We start from the raw sequence: 19,672 nt of genomic DNA, 5'->3' as shown, positions 1-19,672 counted from the left end.
GTATAAACTGTAATACAGCCAATTCTCAATAATCTGTGTACTAATACAGTAATAAATAATAACTAATATAATATTATTATAGTTTGTATTTGTGTTTGTCTATATTGCATATATTATTTAAAATAAATAAAATATCATTCCTCTTCCAATAAATAAAATATAGGAATTTGTTATTAAAGTTTAATACATAAAACTGCAATATGTGCAATTGTCATTAGCAAATAGCAATATAGGTATAAACAGGGTAATTCTTCTAGCATGCTCAACTCCATTTTTAGTTTAATAATACATTTACTCAAATAATTGTGATTTTTATAATTAATTAGTAAACCCAATAAAGGACCATTTTTTCAAATTGTTAAAGCTTCTATATCGTACAATGGCAAACCTATTATCCTCGTTACACAAAATTAAATAACTAAAAAACTACTCCTTAGAATTTATATTTGGATATACATACCAAACTTATCTGTACATAATATAAGTACTTGAATCTTATACTTATACTTTTTTGTATTAAATTTATAACACCTAAAACAGAAACACACCAAAAAAAAAAATATAATAAATTTTTTTATTTGGCACCACCACCAAAAAAATTATGAAACACAAAGACACATGCCTCATTTCCTCACCCGCCCTAAGGGCTTGGACTTATAATTATTAATATTACGTATAGGTATTTATACGAATATCTATACTATCATGTGTTATAAAATAACCCCGGAAAACGGTGTGCGCATTGCGCAGAATATCAGTGTACCTATATACATATATTATATAGTTTGAGTCGAGTCAACGTCAAAAAGCAAATTTCAAAATAGCTATGACAAAATAGCTAAAAACCATAATAGCGAATGGTAAAAACAGTTAAAATATTTTATTTTAAATGTATTATCCTTATTATTTATCTGTAGTAATCATATTCTTATTTAATCAAAACACTAAAATCGCATATACCATTAAATCATAAAACTAATATGACTGACCTCGAACAAAGTGCAATGTTGGCATTTAAGGAAAATTTTCCCAATTTAATTTCTTATGGTTGTCACTTTCAATTAAGTCAATGTATATGGCGAAAAATACAATCGATAACCACAGTCTATGAAAAATATTTAACTGATACAGAACTTTGTATTCAAATACGATTGTTACCAGCACTTGCTTATGTACCAGTATCTGACATAATAGGAAGTTTCTAACACTTATGTGAAAGTGATTATTACATAGAACACGAAGAACTTTTTCGAGCACTACTGGATTACTTTGAAGATACTTGGCTTTGAAAGACTGTGCATAAACGACGTCGAGGTCCAACATTTTCTTTGGAAATGTGAAATTGTTATGACACGATAGATTTTCCAAAGACTAATAATTCTGTAAAAGGTAATTAATTTTTATGAATAAATATATCTAAAATATATTAAGTATATTTAATAGATTTTTACATATTATATAGGTTGAAACCGTGGTTTTAATCATTTGCTTGGATCGTGTCACCCAACTCTTTGGAAACTAGAAGGGTTCAAACAAGAACAGACTCACACAGAAATGAAAAAAGAGCATTAAGAATTTTAGAAATTCAAAAACAATATATACAGATAGAACTATTTTAAATTATTTGAAAGGCATAGCCTATAATTTATCACTACAAGTATAAATTATAAATATATTATAATATCTTTATGCTTTAATTTTTTAATATTTAATTGGATTTACGACTAAACTCTGATGTATTACTAAAAACGTACAATAATGATTATTTAAAAACAATATACGTTAACTATTTTGCCGTCGCTATTTTCAATTTTGACATTTGCTTTTTTGGATTCGCGATATTGACGTGATAAATGTTTAACATAAAATCTATTGTTTAAACTTCGACGATGAGAGTTTACGTAAAACTATAAGACGTGTGCAAGTATAACACGACTCACATATTATAGACACACGAATGATATGATAATATATGAGTACATATACGTACTGTGATAATATTATGTTATACAGACTATACAGTGTATTTTATACTTATACCCTCGACTCTCGTACTTACCTACTAATTGTTGCATCTACTACCCGACTCCAGGCCAAACTTTGAAACACACACACACACATCGAAAGCAGTTTTTGAATAACATTTGCTTAGTGAATAGTAAAGATTTTTAGGAAATAAAATATGTGGCCCCACGTTATTGATTTAAGACTGATACAATTTTAACAAATTGTATGGGAAAACAAAATGTTTGAAATTGTACAGATAAGTATTTGTCGCTTTTCATTTTTCAACAGTATTAGCATCTAAATAATTTAATTAATTTCAATATACGTAGTAACTTGGTCAATAATGTATAAAATCAAATCACATGTACATCAAAGTCCATAGTATTTTTCATACAATTCAAAATGTTTACACCCGCTCATACAACCACTACATTTTGTCAACAGTTTAGGACGAGTTGATGAAAAATATATTATTGGCTTTAGAGGAGTTATAACCCTAAAAGTAAGTCCAACTCGAGATTCATCAGGTGTATCGACACTCATTATCAATAAAACATTGATATATCATTAGATAAAAATTCAAAACCTGCATGGGTGATAAGCTCCATTTATTCCAGAACAGCAAAAAAAAATATATAATCTATTTATAATTTTCTTTTTATTTCGAGTTTGGTTAAGTCAATAAATAATTAAACTCCACGGTGGAAAGCCTCGGTACTTTTTTTCAAAACTATTTTTAAATAACAAAAAACGTTTAATATGACACCCTGTCGCCGAAACAGACGGCTGTATACTATAGTCTTACAGGTATTATAGATATTATTTTAAATAGGACTTGGATCGAGTGTTTGACACAATATGTGATGTACTATAATAATATACATAACATGTACACCACCCGATAGTCGATACACGTGATAATAATATTATCGTCATTATTCAGTAAAATAATGTGAGCGCGCGTTGTCGCCTCCACTGCGAAAAACACGAAACGTGCTTGCGGCTGCGCGGGCGGTGGGGTGGAGGGGCGCTGACCACTGGCGCGCCGCCGTCGAACACGAACCGGTCCCGCAACACCGAGTCGGCGGCGGCGTCAGCAGCAGCAATCGGTTGTCGGTGAGTCGGGGTCTCGACAGTCGTTTACCAATCGTCCGTAATTCTGGTCGTCGCGTCCAGTTTTTTCTCAGTGCACCTGTTCCTCCCTCATATAGTTACGGTTGTTCCGTCTTTTGTCTGTTTTCTTTTTGGCGCCATCCCCTCGTTGTGTAGAGTCGGTTTTCGTCACGTACCCCCCGCTCCTTCTCTTATCCGTACTATAATAATAATAATATTAATAAACGATCGTACCTAGTGCACGTGGTGAATACAAGACGTATTTAATTAACCAGACCTACCTATATCAAAAACGAGCAGCTCACGCCCAGACGACTCGTCAGACCAGGTAAAGACCATAATTATTGTATTGATAATATTTAGTTACAATAAAATTGGTTTGGTCATCGACAAGCTGAAAGCCGATGGCCGTAGCCAAAATCTCACCGACCTCCGAGCCCGTTTCGGATAATATAATATTGTTACAACGTAACGTGTACTCTAGGGCTTTGTTTTCCCTGTAGGTAGGTACACTTGTTACTCATTCACGCCGATCGCTAAAACGAACGACAGGTTGGGGTAACGCGATATTATGATATATTTTTGGTATAGGTATATAACGTTGTTATCGTCGATCGATACGATAACGCGATACCCGTGTGATAGATTATACGTTTCGGTTTGATATTGAACCAGTTCTTATCGATGTATATAATAATAATTTCGTATTAATATGACTAGTTGGTGATAGTTTTTGCGCAGTTCCACCGGGTGACTTGAATGCTGGTCTTCCGAAAGGGTCTATTATTATAGTAGGTACTACAGAAAACGTGAGGCACGGTCTGCCGAACACGCCCGAGTGATGCGCTGTTCCCATGCTCTGTGAATATTCAAAAACAAATAATACGTTATTTTTTGAACCGTAATTATTACGAACATAAAAATACGCAAATAATTTAACAGTTGTAGTGTTATGGGTTCGTCTTTAACTTCGGGTAGGAATGCGTGTGGTTTAAATACGATTCATTTAAATTATCCTGTTATTGTTTGGGGGCTATAACATTTGTGTACATAATTATTAAAATTGTTTACTTCATTAACTATTTTCTTTATAATTTTCGAACCTTAAACATAACCATTATAATAATATTATATTCGATCATAAATATTTTAGAAAATATTATTTTGTTGTAAACACAAATATTTGGCGATTTAACGACTGTCATTAAAATTTAAGGTGTTGCATGACTATTATTCAGATTTTAAATAGACGTTCCTAACAACAATCTAAAAGCGATTATAATATCATGTCGATTTATCAGCTCGATACCACCCAGTAAGCGATTAGGTATTTAGGTATGGTATTCACTGTAGTAATTTATAATTACAATTTACAAATAAATGTCAAATTAGCTTGAACCATTTTCAAGTAAAATCGCTATCTTTCGGAGAAGTTTTAGAATTAAACGACTTGTGTATACGCTAGACATATTATGTACCTATATATTTATATTTAAACAAAACATTATAAGGGTGTCGTTAAGTTTTGAAGGTCACTTTAATTTTCTCAAATAATTTAATTTGTTTATATTATAGTTATTGTTCATTGACTCATATGACATTAAGTTCCATAGATTTCAGACATCGACTAAACAATAAACTAGAATATGAAATATTATAGAAAAAAGAATATAATAAAATAATAGGCTACGAAAACTGGACCAAGATCGTAGGAGTGTATTGTTGTTCATACACTATGCATTGCAACACATATACGCTATATTATGAACTCTGTCTTATAATAATGTATCCAACGGGTGATTAAAAATAATGTACGGGTGCCATTGTGTTGAAATTTTATAGGTACTCGAATCGAATTTAAAAACGATGGAAAATAAAATATATTTCATACTATGGTGACCGTTCAGTTATGCGCATCGTGTCCGATAAACCTTGGACGAACGGGATGCCGTCCGTCGAATTTTAAATTTTCATCTGAAATCCAATGTAATTTAGTCGGTGAACATACAATTATATTGCAATGGGCAATGAAACAATGTTTGGTCGATAAATAACTTTGCTGAAAAAAAGATATTAACAAATTATTATTATTTAAGTAAAGAAAAAAAGTAAAACATTCTGTATACAGTTTTAATGATTGGGTAAGTTTGTAATTTTCTAGATGGTTATATACTTGGGTATATGTCAACGTCAACGTCAACGGATGAAAATATCGAAAGGATAATTAGAAGTTTTTAAAAATTTTAAATACAAGATTACTACGAATTAGGGATGATGGTGCAGGTGTGAAGTGTTACCGTAGGTATGTTATACATAATATATATGACATTTAATATAATTTGACTTCATGTCAGTGATCTTGTATAGGGAATGAAAAATAATAAACTTAGTTTTTTCCGTAATGTATATTATATCATTCATTTCAAAATTTTATTTCTCGATAGTAATACAGGAAATGCTGTTTATTTTTTTTCGAGGACGATACTTCACAGTTCACACTGTTATAAAACATCTTCTATTATTATACTATTCATGATTTTGGGCAAGGGCGAATGTGAACTTCTACGACCGTTTGTTTTACATTGATTAATTTCTTTTATAAAAACCAACTTTGAAAGTCCATTATTGCGACCTCATGAATTAAAGTACTAAATCAATGTCATAACACTCATAATACTTTATTATAATTATATGACAATTGCATATCATTATCTAATATTTTCTTTCAAATGTTTAGTCGATGATGATAGAGCATTTATGTATACGTTGTTTTTTTTAAACTGCTTATTATCATTAATTTACCAGCTTAATAATCAAGTTTAATTTAAATAATAAGTTAACCTGCATAGTAATTTAGCGTACATTGATTAAACATACTATCTATAGTTTAAACGTATTACGATTAGCACAGCTGGTTCCCTAGAGGTAGGTGGTTAATGATATCGATTGAATAAACTGAATATTATCTAATTTGATTATTATTGGAATCGGTCATTTTAATATTATAATTTTAGATTTATTCTAACTTATTTATTGGTCCTGATAACTGTGGAATAACCTGAGTTTTTTTTCTTTAAAGCTAAAACAAGTTGTACCTACCTATAATATAATATCTATAAATAAAGCTTCAAGAACAAACCAAATTTAGTACAAGTTCTGAAACATTTTCCAAAGGATTAAATTTATTATTATTTATGAAAACATAAAAAAACATTAAATACAACAAATTATACAAAATATTCACACCTACTCTGTATGTACGTAATGCATGTGATAGCAGAGGGGGCTTGATCATTTTAAAGGTTTAAATTAAATAAGATATATTATAATGAAACAAATAATGCTTATTACATAATAAAAAAAATTATACTTAGATAATTATTTTTGAGCGGGGGTCGAGAATGTATCGAAGGATGTTTTTGGCACCTTCCTGTGTTACTTGTTATCTAAATTCTGATTTGTGTCAACTTCCTGTTTATAGTCAGCAGGAGGTATAACAGCTATTGAGATCACTCCATTGTCTCGTAAATATTTTATCTAATTTTTTTATTTTTTGTCAATGTTCAGTCCTTCGAATAATAATAATGTTATATTAACTATACACCACGATACCATCACGTTCCACTGCCGGTGAACCCTGTCGTGAATTACAAACAAATAAATACATTCCTGCCGGTCGATGTCCACCTGGGGAAATTGATCGATAGGTTAACCTATTCGTTCTCCGTTGAGTTATTATATATATATATTATATTATGTATACATATATATATATATAAAAAAAACGTAATAGGTAATAATAAATAAATGGATAACGTTAATAATTTAATATACGACCTTGTCGGAAAGCATATTTTTTTTTCGAGTAATCTATTTTTCTTGAACCACTCGACCGTAATATTGTTGGGTAGGTATAGAAAAATATGTTATACCTACGTGCAAGTTCTTCTATCTCCAGTAAACCATAATAATAATAATAATAACGAGCAGCATTTGAACCGGTTAACTGGAACTATATAACAGGCGTACAGCTGCTGCATTCGAGAATTATTTTATAGAAAGTGAAGGGGGTTTTATAGGTATTTGTCGTTGGTCTACTCGATGTACATAATAATATATATTAGATATAAGGTACTTGAATGAAAACTTACGTTCTTATATATGTATGCCGTCGTGTGTTCTATAGCGTGTACACTTGTAATACGTATTACTAGTATGCTAGTAGAGTTTTCGTGTCAAGTGAATAGTTTATTACCCCATACGGTCTTGAAGAACGACGTCACATGCGCATCATCGTTTTTGAGAGCGAGCCAGAACATGAGTGTTATGATGGTATATAAGAGTGTAGGTACCTACTTCGAAGTCCTAAAAACGGTTTATGCTGCGTATATATAAACGAGTGGCTATATTATATGTGGATAGGTTTTCGTAACAATATTCTTGTGCTGCGTTAAAGTGTGTTCTGATATCTTATTATGATTGCATTTACAGTCATTTAACGAATTTTATTCCACTGGAATGGCTGACCTACTCATCAATAACTTTTAAGAAGTCTGTTGTCATATATGCTCGAGACGGTACTTGTATTACCAACACGATTTAAGTTGGATTTCTTTTTTTACTCTCAATAACTTAATTAAGACTTTTATTGAATTAGCTTATTTCTATAAATCAAGACATATTATGTGTATGGTAATTTTAGTAACCTACTTGATTTACCTTACCATAATATTAAATTAGATCGATCCTCAATCAGAATCGATACCTTTATGATACTGGTACTTTCTACTTAATTAAACTGATAACTAATTCTTAATGATCATATGTTTTATAAGAAAGTGCTTTACTCTATAAATAAGCATATAAAATGCATATTTTATTTGTTTTATTAACGAACAGTATAATTAATATTAACGACTTATTATCAATGTTTCGTGAACTAAAAAATGCATTTACTGTCAAAAGTTGTTATCTACACCATAATAAAATAACTATAATAAATAGCAGTTTTATAAATAAATAATTTTTCTTGTGAAAAAAATATGAATAGTTTCCATGTGTTTACTAAAAACTATTTGATTATACAACTGTGAGATAATTTATAATTCATACCTTCTATACAGCAGCTACACTCACATCACAAACTATAGTTGAACAATATTATATATATGAATGATAGGTATATATTATATTTTTCAACGATTTTGTATTTTTTTGATTATAACTTTACTATATATAAAAAATATTTTGATTTCATTACTATAATTACACAATTCATGAAATATACATTAGCATCTAAGTATCAATTTTATGTTCATATTTAATTTCATATCAATATTATGTTGAGATTTATTAGACGATCGTCAATAATATTTAATGTTTCTATAGATCCTGAAATCTTTGAATCCTATATGAATACTCACGATTTAGCTAAAAGATTAGAAGGTGTGAAATTAATTCAACTGTTATATGTGTGCGTATACACATACAGTGCATAGTTTATATATCTGTAAGGTCGATCGAAGGTCGAAAACTAAAAAAAAAATCGTACAATCTAATTATTCGGAAAACCACATTTAATTACTCTAAAGCTGACGGTTGTTTAATAGGTATAACGAACGCCATCGAATTTACATTTGTTAGACAACAGCGGTACATTTTACCGGAATTGTTTGTGAGTAAGGTGAATCGACGAATATTATTTTTCTTTCTATCAATGTTTTAACCTCGTAACGGTGTTAGCCGCTAAATCCCGTAGTAGACTTTTTTTTCTCATGAAAACGAGAGTGTTCGCTCATCCAACACGATGTATTCGACTATTCGGTCGGATACACTTGGACTCCTTCGTCTGTTTATTTCAATAATATATCGTTCTTTAATATGACACAGAAGACCTATCTAAACCGTTAAGAAACGTATGTTCTTGAAATTTAATTTAATCGATTCGATTTTGAAAATTATCTAATATCTTAAAGAACATTAGTGTAATTGGTTAACAGTTGTGATTACAGTCATTGTTAATTATCAAGTAATAGTCTAAGTAATAATTGCTAAAATTTCAAATTAAGCACTTAGAAAAAACAATGATTGCTGACTACAATATGGTAAATTTTTAAATCATTACATTCAATAAAAAAAAATAACGCCTTTTGACGTGTCTTAAAAATTATAGATTTTATGCCGATATCGTAATATAATAATTTGGACTATTTTCAAAATTATTTTCGTTCGTACTATACGTGTATGACACTATTGTTTATGTTTTGACCAGTGTCATGGTTTGTCTATTACATTGATATAGAATACCTACATAATATGGTCTATTGCTATATCCAAATCATTATTCATAGGTACGTAAACCTGATTATGTTATATTATGTGTTTCACTCGTGACCAGTTTGGCCAACATCCGATCAACATATTACATTTGTGACATAAATACTAACACGTATGATAATTGATATTAAATAATGTTTTGTTAAGTAATTTCTTCACGAACTGCAGCAGAATACTTTCTTCTCAAATAAATAATAGTTAATTGTATTTTCTAATTTTTTCTAAAAACATATATAGTAATTGTTTTTCAATTATTTTCTATAATTATTTGGTTGTGGTCTAAATTGAAATAGGTGGAGGTGAACTACAATGTTGTTTTCATTTATTTTTTTAATATTTATCGGTAATACATTTTAGTTTTATAGCTCTAGCTGTAAGACAGTATGAGAAGTAGATTCCGTTTCAATTAAATTTTTGTATTCAAAAATCATATTGTAATTATTTGGTTATTGACCTCAGTGTAATGAACAATGACATTTTTATGCATTTATAACTATAGTTTTCCAGGTTGTGATTACAAAACGTATATCAATGTCTATTGTCTTAAGCAATGATCTTTAATATTATTAAAAAAACGTCATTGTTTCATGTTATAACGCATAAAAATACCGGAAATTCTTAACAAATTCCTAGGTTAATTTATTAAGATTCCGCATTATCATTATATTTTAGCTACAAACTACTTGAGGTTGTTATTCGACATAATAATAATATGTTTTACAAAAACGTGGTCAAAACTTAAAATCCATTAATGAAACGTTTTCAAATGTATTGTTGAAAAAATTGCTCTCGTATTGTAGAAAAAATTTATTTTTTTATCAAATAGTCCTAACATTCGATTATTTGATAAAAAAATAAATTCATAAAAATGAGGAAAAATGTATTTAATTGATTTTAATAGGTAGGTTTTATGAAAGATTTTTTTATTTGATTAAAATACTCCCGACGACGTAATAGGTATATGTTAGTTGTGTTCAGTATAAAAAAACTTATTTAAATAAAAATTCCTTAAATATTCTTAGAAAAAAAGAGTTTATAGATTGCGATGTAGTTATTATCGCTATATTGATTATTCGTTTTTAATTAAAAAATAAGTATATCAAATTCTACAGATGGTGTTATTTTATACCAAATATTATATACCTGCTCGAAGAAATTCGAAATACATAAATTCGAAATATTTTATTAGAAATATTATAAGGTACAATTGGGGGATATAATATAGAAGTGTAGGTTCCTTATATAAGGCATATATTGTAAACAAAAGTTGTTATAAACATTTCTCATTATTCTTTAATCGTTGACAGTTTCAAACCGTATGTGGAATAGGTATACAACTGTAGTTTAAACTCCAAATGGCTATTTACTTATTTAAAATTCTATAAATGTCCCAATGAAATTGGCCAATCGATTATCGCACACATCGGCTATTGGGAAATGTCACAATAATTTTCGTTATTTGCCATCTATATTTTCTAGCAGACACGTTTTAAATGAAAAATGTTTGATTTTATCGACACAATATCGATATTATATAATATTATACATCCGTGCAAATTGATATTTAACTTTTTTTTGCTGACTGTTTTGTTGTGTACCTACCTATATTATTGTATTAAATCGTCTTCGTACAACGGACGCTTGCGACCGACTGACCGACACGTGATAATCCGTAAGACCATTGTAATGGGATTTCTAGGTGTATACGAGTGAATAAAAAAATTAATCAACGAAACGGACGGCCACAAAAAAAAAATTCGCACATCTAGTTATAACGTTGAAAAAATTTTTAAAAATGAGGTACCATAAGAGTATGACTATTGAAATACTATAATAATATAATACCGGCTATTCGCCATTTTATAGAGTGGAACCGTTTACACACAGTGATGGTTCAGGTCCGTTTTACCGGAAATAATGTGATTTGCGTGTTATACTCGAAAACAATGCGGCTCGAAAATCGTTCATTGTGCAAGAGAATAACCCACTGCAAAGCAGGTCCGTTCGATATAGTTTATTATTTGATTCTTGTTCATAGTGTATACCCTCGTTATTACGATTGTGGTCACACGCGTGTATATTATATTATATTTTGTAGTTTGTGGAGGCGTTGTTTTTTTTGCCGTGACACGGGCCATAACATTTGAAAATATTTGTAATGCTCATAAAATAAATAAGTACCTGTATATATCAGCTATATACGATATATGTATCTAACTGTGGAGAACCTATAGTATTATAATGCCCAACTGCGTTACCTGAATCATTGCCGATATCGGTCATTGTCATAAAAACATTCACATCATATACTTACCGTTGTTTTTTTAAGCAAATTTAAACCAAAATCGATAAGAAACCCGCTCATTGATTATATATCATTATCTTGGATCAACTGTTAATCCTGAATTTTAGTACACAGTGTTAAGATTTCAAAATTGTTTGATGTAAATAATATGTAATATAGGTACTGATATTATTAATATATCTGTTTTTATTGTATATTTTGCCATCGTATTTGATTTTTGTCAACAAGCATTAAAGTTAATACAACTTCTTTCTTTATAAACGATCGTTCTCATTTGATTTTATAATTTTACTAGCTGATCCTCGCACACTTCGATGTCCGTTAAGTATACGATATTATATATATCTATATAATTCAAAATTTGAGTTTAATTCGTCGTATAATAGTATAATACCCAGTTTTTCTGCAAACTTCAAAGTTTGTTTGAAAAATACCGACACACCTTGTATCTAAGAAGTACACCTTGCGATATTAGAATTTTTCCAATATAACTCGGTATAAGTGAAGGTATGTGGAATTCTGCATGAATGCGTAGATTGTATTTTATATATTATAATCAAATGCAACATTAAAGACAGCCGTTCATCGTGGTGAACATATATCTGAATACCCGTGATTCAAACAAGTCTGCACCCGTTTCGATCTTCGATGTAACTGCATAATGATACTTTACTATAATAATCATGATAATAATAATATGTAGGTAATCAATTATTATATGTATTGTAATTCTTAAAGGTGTTTTTATCGTCTCGTGCGTGTTGTTATGAGAATAGTGTACCTACCTATAACATATGTTATTTCATTATTATAAATCGTATGAAAAATTAACTGCATCGATTATTATATTCACCTATAGTGCCTATAATATTATAAACATCTTTGATACTCTGCTCGTTAACGCTGTACAGCAACTGTTGTGCAATTGGTTTTTACATGTTTAATTTCCAACGAGAGATATTACCTATAGCAATATATTAGAAAGCAAAATGACTGCCGGGCGAATTCGATTGAGTGTACGACGGACTTTAATGCGTTCCCATTTGTATGGCACATAATATAGTTACCTGAGACTTACGACTGTGACTTAAATGAGTCACTAAAAGAAATGCTATAAAGCACCCGTGTATCCATTATAGTATATGTAAATCGGGACTTTGGAGTGCAGTGGGTTGCACAATGCATTTTTCGCGGTCTGTGGTGAAATACTTGACGGTTCTTATACGTTATCATAATAGTGAGGGGTGTGTGAATGTGTGTGTATTAAAACAATGTAGAACAATATATATTTATAATAATCTGTGTAATGCGTGTTTTATTATTATTATGATATAATACGGAACGACGCACTATGACAATGTCGCGGGAACAATCGAGTAAAAGCTCTCTCGAATATCACACTCGCAGCCTACGCTTGTATAAATCCACCGGACGGGGAGTAGAAAAAAATTGTGGCGAAAGTCGACTGCGATGACTACGACGCATTTCGTAACACCGACCTTCATAGGCGAGCGTATGAAAATACCAAGTACCTACGTAGGTTACGTGTGTTTCGCAGAACACGAGCCCCGAAACACCGATGTTTGTTTGTCTCAGTAATAAATTAAATAATTATTATTACTTTATTAAATAATTGTATTGTGTCGTTTAATGTTTTAACCCTATTCAACAATAACATAGGTAATAACCAATAGGTATTGACGTCATTTTTTCAGATTATATGAAAAAAAATATTATTATAGTTTAGCTCCTAAAATATATAACATTTAATCGACGACTGTAAACCGGAATAAAATTTAAACCCGATGTCTGGTTAATAACCAACACGTATAATATGAAAATCGGTGAAACTTAATGTTGGTTGTAAGGATCTGATAAAAATATTGTCTGCAAATATTAGGTGTGTACGTGCGCTCACTTTGTACTTGAAATTCGGATGGCTAATCTCTGTCGTATAAGTGGCACGTACACTATATTATGTCTTTATTAATATTGTAAGCATTGATTAGGTATATTTTCGTGAATTATTCAATTGTACTTATTTATTTTTAAGCTCATAAAGTCATAATCATCAGATTATAAGCAACCTATCGGTGCTTGTGTGCGTGGGATATGGTATAAATGTATAATATAATATGGTTATTGGCCATATTATAGAACTCCTTTTTATCTGACAGATTTTTTTTTATTTCAAACAAGCATTGGACTCGTACAAATTGTATTCTCGCGGAATTTAATTACTTACATAATTTATAGAGTATACTAAAAAGTAAATCTATTTAAAATATAAGACAATATGACAATGTACAATATGTATTAAAAATGTAATAAATAATTACGGTATTCTCGATATATTTGTATAAAATATTCATTCAGGTTTCTACGAAAAAATATGGTCTTGTGAAAATTACTTTATGAGAAATTTGTATAAAACTACCATTATTTGTTTCTTCAACTTTGTTTATTTTACATATTTTACCCTGCATCCTTTTCTATGTTGAACTTGAACGATGCTTACACTAGACCGAGATGGCGTTTAATAAAATATTATGGTAATCGCTAATTTAATTTACGGCATTTCCGACCAAACAAATGTTTACCTAATAGATTATTATTTAAATTTCAAACTTTCACTATCGCAAACGAATTGTTTTCGTCTGTACCTCTCTCCGTACGGCAAGTACGCCGCACTCCTACCCCGTTGTTACTCTTTCTTCTTTATTTTATCGTCGTGAAATATGCATTATATGATTACTGATGCGAATGAGTAAAGTATGTATATTAGGATCTTATGTATAGTTATGTTCGATGCTTCCGAACTCGCCAATAAGACTTATTTCAGCAGTGGTTTCGATTACAAATAATAAAACACAGATAACTGTGGGATTAAGGAAAAAATATGAATATAAGTGCCGAGTACTTGTTTTGTACACTCGATGTGTATTTACCATAATAATTATCACAACAATAATCTTGATGGTTTACAGTTTGTTCATTCGTGGGTATACGCGTGGTAAAATATTCAGTATAGTGAAGTTTAAATTTACCGTTTTCATCCAATAATTTTATTAAATGTAAACGAAAAACAAAATAATATTGTACTGTTTTAAATTACCGATTATTATGTATTACAACAGTATGCAGTCTAAGTTGGGACGACACTACTGGTTCGATATTTTTATGAATGTAAAAAATATAACACTTAAAAACTTAATAAAAAAAGTACCATAAATATTTAGGGAATAAAAACTAAAAATGTTCTCTATATTTCGCATCTAGATTGGTGTGATTGGTACACTATATGTATTTGTGTACAGAACTTTCTATTGTGAAATATTAGATAAAGAACATGTGGCGTTTTGAATGGCTGATTTACATTCTAAATTAGTTCAAACGGTTCGGAATGTATGGTTGAAAACCCGTTTCAAGTTATTGTAAATAAATCATTTTATTATTATATTTATTATAAACATAGATGAAATGAGAAATGAAACAATTGATTGTCACGAAAGCGGAATACACCTTTTGAAAGTGTTTCGCTCCGAATCCGACCCCGCGGAATATTGTCGTAAGCTTGAATTTCCTTGGATTTCACTCCTAGGACCTTTCAAAATCGTTCATGAACAAAACTTGTGTTATTCTCTACAAAATTGTAAATGTGAGTGCGATATACTCCATATTATGTTAAGGTAATCATAGAAATGAACAAATGTTTACTATGTTTTATGTTTTTAAAATGACTTCTCTCGCAAATCACTCTAATATATTATTATTACTTTTCAATACACCGACAATATTTATCTATACGTGATTTATCATTTATTAGAAACAACTATAATTAGAACGTCATAGAACGTGAGGTTTATTTCGAAATCTCATTTTGAATTGAATCACTTCTGAGATTTTATTTTCTATGTGCTACTAAAATAATTATTAATAAATATTTATAGCGTTAGTACCTATTTGTTTTATAGATTTATCAGATTTTCACATAAATAAAAAATATGTATATACATGAATAAATTTCTGTAACATTTAATTATTATATTGATTGTGTTGAATTATGTGTTCCTACCTCCTTATTATAAACTATATAGATTTAATAAAAAATTCGAAGAAATCGCATAAATACAATTTTGGTAGCATTTTTTTATTACACAAAAATTTACCTTGTTTCAGCGCACTATCCATTATATGCATTGTAAATTTAATGATGAAAAAATAATAATTTATTATCAGTTGTTCATAAAATTAATTTTAATACATTGAAATAATTAAATTAAATTAAAATTTGAAAAAAAAAATCATGAAATCAAATGTGAAACCATTGTAAATAACAAAACTACAATATTGCACTGGACACTATAGGGGGACGATTTAAGTGCCATTACTTTATATTACACGGCAATCTAAAATACGAACGATGAAAAACTGGTTCAAACATTCCTTTATGTACAGTACGCCTGTATTGATGATTTTGAATGGATGGAAATCATATATATCAGTCGCGGCGACCGTATGGCGACGGACGCGCCGGATGATCCAGACGATAATAAAAATATAATATTTGTACCTTTATTTATGGTATAATAATATTATTATGTACAATACGATGACGTCGACGCGGCCATTATATTATTATATTGTTACATGTCGTAAAGGACAAAGGTCTCGGGTCCGGTAAAGTACCTATGTATCCACGCCTATACGTATGGACAGTATAGTAGGTCTAGACAAGCGTCGCAGGACACTAGGTGGGGCCGGTTCCTGCAGGATTTTGTCCTGCTGAGTCTACAAAACGTACGCAATATACAGACGCCCGACTAGTGATGTGTATCGACTGGCGGGACATCCGGGGCGCCGAAATGCCCACGGACCCGACGCGCGTCGTGTCCTCGGAGAACCCACGACCGTAATTATCGTGAAATCGAGCGACCACGCGACGCCCATCGTACCGTGTGATGTATCGTCGGGCTCGGTGCGGATAGCTATTGTAGCGTAAGAGCGCACATTTATTATACGTGTGGAGGGGCGACGAAGAGAAAAAATTACCATACATTGAAGCGAATATTATAAAAGAACACACAAATTGTCGATTAGATATTGTGTAATTAGAGTCAGTAGCAGCCCCGTAGCAACTAGTCCGTATAAAGGTCAACGAGCTCGCGGGTTCATTCGTTGGCGGATTCGGGTGCGCACGCGTATAGTTTCGACTACGGTTCCTGTTGAGTTTGTCTAATTAGACATCGACACCTAAAAACGTATAGCACACGTCTCGAAGACGTACAACAATATAATATTATTATATACACTCGGAAACGGGTTCGTCTCGGGTTTACAGCTATTCGAACTCGGAACTCCAAAAGCAATCATCTGCAAACAATGACCTTTCCCGCGTGTGCACACATGTATTACGCGCGTATTACACTGTCGAATAGGGCTGTTCGATTATTTCGATTAATCGATTATAACGATTATTATTTTTTCCCATCGATTATTTTACGGTTTTTATAAAATTCGATTAATCGTCAAATAATCGAAATAATCGAATTTCCGATTAATCAAATAATCGAATTTCCAATTAATCAAATAATCGAATTTCCTATTAACCTAATAATCGAATTTCCTATTGTAATCATGATTAAAGATAAGATTATCTTTAATCGTGCTTTGACGGTTCGAATTAATTTCTATTTTTAGCACTTTTTACATTTTGTGTGTTTGTGTTTACTTTTATATGGCTGCTATGCACTCTATCTTATCGTCTGCATTCTGCTAACTGATTCGGAATGTATTGAGGATAATATTATAAAAGTAAGTGGACATCTACATCAATATGTCATAGTCATCCTGAAAATCTTGTCTAAAATTGTGTAGAAGTTAAGGAATCAATTTATCCATAATAAAAAATTGGTTAATTAGTCATTAAAAAAATCGATTAATCGGTCAATAAAAAAATTGATTAATCGATTAATCGGTTAATCAGACATTAAAAAAATCGATTAATCGGTTAATGAGTCATTCAAAAAATCGATTAATCTGTCGTTAAAAATAGATTTTTGGAATGACAATTAATTTTCGATTAATCGAAATATACGATTAAAACGTGAAATTAATAATCGAGTGGTAAAAAAAATAATCGAACAGCCCTACTGTCGAATATTAAATGCTGATATATTATATTATTATGTATTTATCGTATACACTGCTGCAGTCTTTTAAGACGACGTGACACCTTTATCATACATAATATACTGCCTGCGAATAAACGTTGTGTTACGAAGAAGTAAACAGCGTTTTACGTTACCTCTGTGGTGTATTATAATACATAGCTTATTAATTATTTTCCATCGCAATGAGTAATTAGATTATAATATCAATATAATATGGCACAATTTTGATATTTCGCAATGTGGGACTTGCTATATTTATTTCCCATTCGATAAACAGATAGTAATAGCATAGTATATTATGTGAATATCACGTCCTTTTAATAATATAATATTGTACTTATTATTACTTTTACGTAGGTACCGCAATAATTTCAGGACCAGAAGAGCGGATATTGATCTTGTACCGAGTTTCAGGCGTATCTACAATGATATACAGCATAGGTAGGTACACCTAAAACCTAAACAGCGTTATAGGTTTTAGCACTTATAACGATTATATTATATAATCACGTTAATGTATTTGGAGCATGCTGTGTCACGCCCAAAGTTTGCGACTCGAATTCCGTGCAACGTGTGGTCGTCTGTCTAGTGGAGCACATCATCAGAGTTTTCGAAACAATCGCCGCGTGTCCATAATATTATAATATATACCATATACGTACGTGTATCCTATAATATTATTATAGAGGTACAAGACTATGACTGTTGCTGCAGCAATAGCAATGCATGATGTCCTTCGACGAAAAAGCATAAAATCACGCAGATGCGAAACAACAATCTTGTGGCGTCATAATATGTTTTCGCCGGACAAAATTGAATTCCACGTGTACCTACGTACAATTATATGATATAATAATACTTTATAATATACATATAGGTACTATACACTACTACTAGGTACCCGTATATTATATGTTACACGTTTGTCGCTGCACAATAGAACAGCGCAGTAATTACGATTATTATATTATTTTTTCCCCTCGGTTTGCCTCACTCTTTTCTATGATGCGAAAATAATACAGCAATGATAATGTGTAATCATCAAGTGGTGTAAGTATACGCACGATTGTCAACGAAGAAACGCGCGATACGTCGCGATACCAACGATAATGACAAATTACTATGGTACTAATATTTAAGTCCAAGGCAAGCCGCGAATAATTAAAAATTAAAGTCTATTATTATAATATGTTTATAAACTCGCATAATTTTATTCATTATAATATAGATACCCGTGTTAATAATATTATATTCAAACTTTGACGTAAACTCGAATCCTCGTTACAGTGAGCGTGAAATATGATAACAATACTAGGTATATATGTCACAACGCCTTGTGCCAAAATATTGGCGAAGTTTATTATAAATTTATAACGTTTACGAAATGACGCAACGAAAAATAATGGTCCGGTTTTTTTTTCTGATATCGTCAGTATACATCACGCATTATTTGGGAATTCCGAGAAACGTCAGCCGTTCAAAGTAAAATTTTCTATCGAGTTCGCGTTTGTCATGATCGTTATAAGGTTATAACGTAAACACGCCGTTCTGACAGACTACATACAGTTATGGATAATTGCAACGTTACTGCAAAGTACGAGTTTGTGAATCATCTTTTTTAAAAAACCAGAATTGTTATTCTTTATAAGTAGATATAGACATATATGTCTATATTCTATAATATATAGTACCGATTTATATAGAACCTATCGATTTTGCGATATATTATGTATACGTA

The 19,672-nt window shown here is 30.7% G+C and overlaps 1 protein-coding gene across 2 annotated transcripts in view; it reads left to right on the top strand.

Annotated features, from left to right (window-relative positions):
* Positions 1-3,126: 3,126 nt before the first annotated feature.
* Positions 3,127-19,672, top strand: part of LOC107162672 (uncharacterized) — a 56,693-nt gene continuing 40,147 nt past the window's right edge. Inside the window, exon 1 of one of the 2 annotated variants that reach the window (XM_015509679.2) lies at positions 3,127-3,448. The gene's annotated coding sequence lies outside the window, so the exon portion shown is untranslated. Of the gene's footprint in view, positions 3,449-5,339; positions 5,423-19,672 lie in introns of those variants that run through there. The other variant, XM_089219097.1, reaches the window with a different exon arrangement.

This window comes from Diuraphis noxia, unplaced genomic scaffold (assembly GCF_037042655.1).
Source record: "Diuraphis noxia isolate RWA-SAM2 unplaced genomic scaffold, SU_Dnox_SAM2 contig0002, whole genome shotgun sequence".
Taxonomy (NCBI): domain Eukaryota; kingdom Metazoa; phylum Arthropoda; class Insecta; order Hemiptera; family Aphididae; genus Diuraphis; species Diuraphis noxia.
This window is presented reverse-complemented; position numbering and strand designations above follow the sequence as displayed.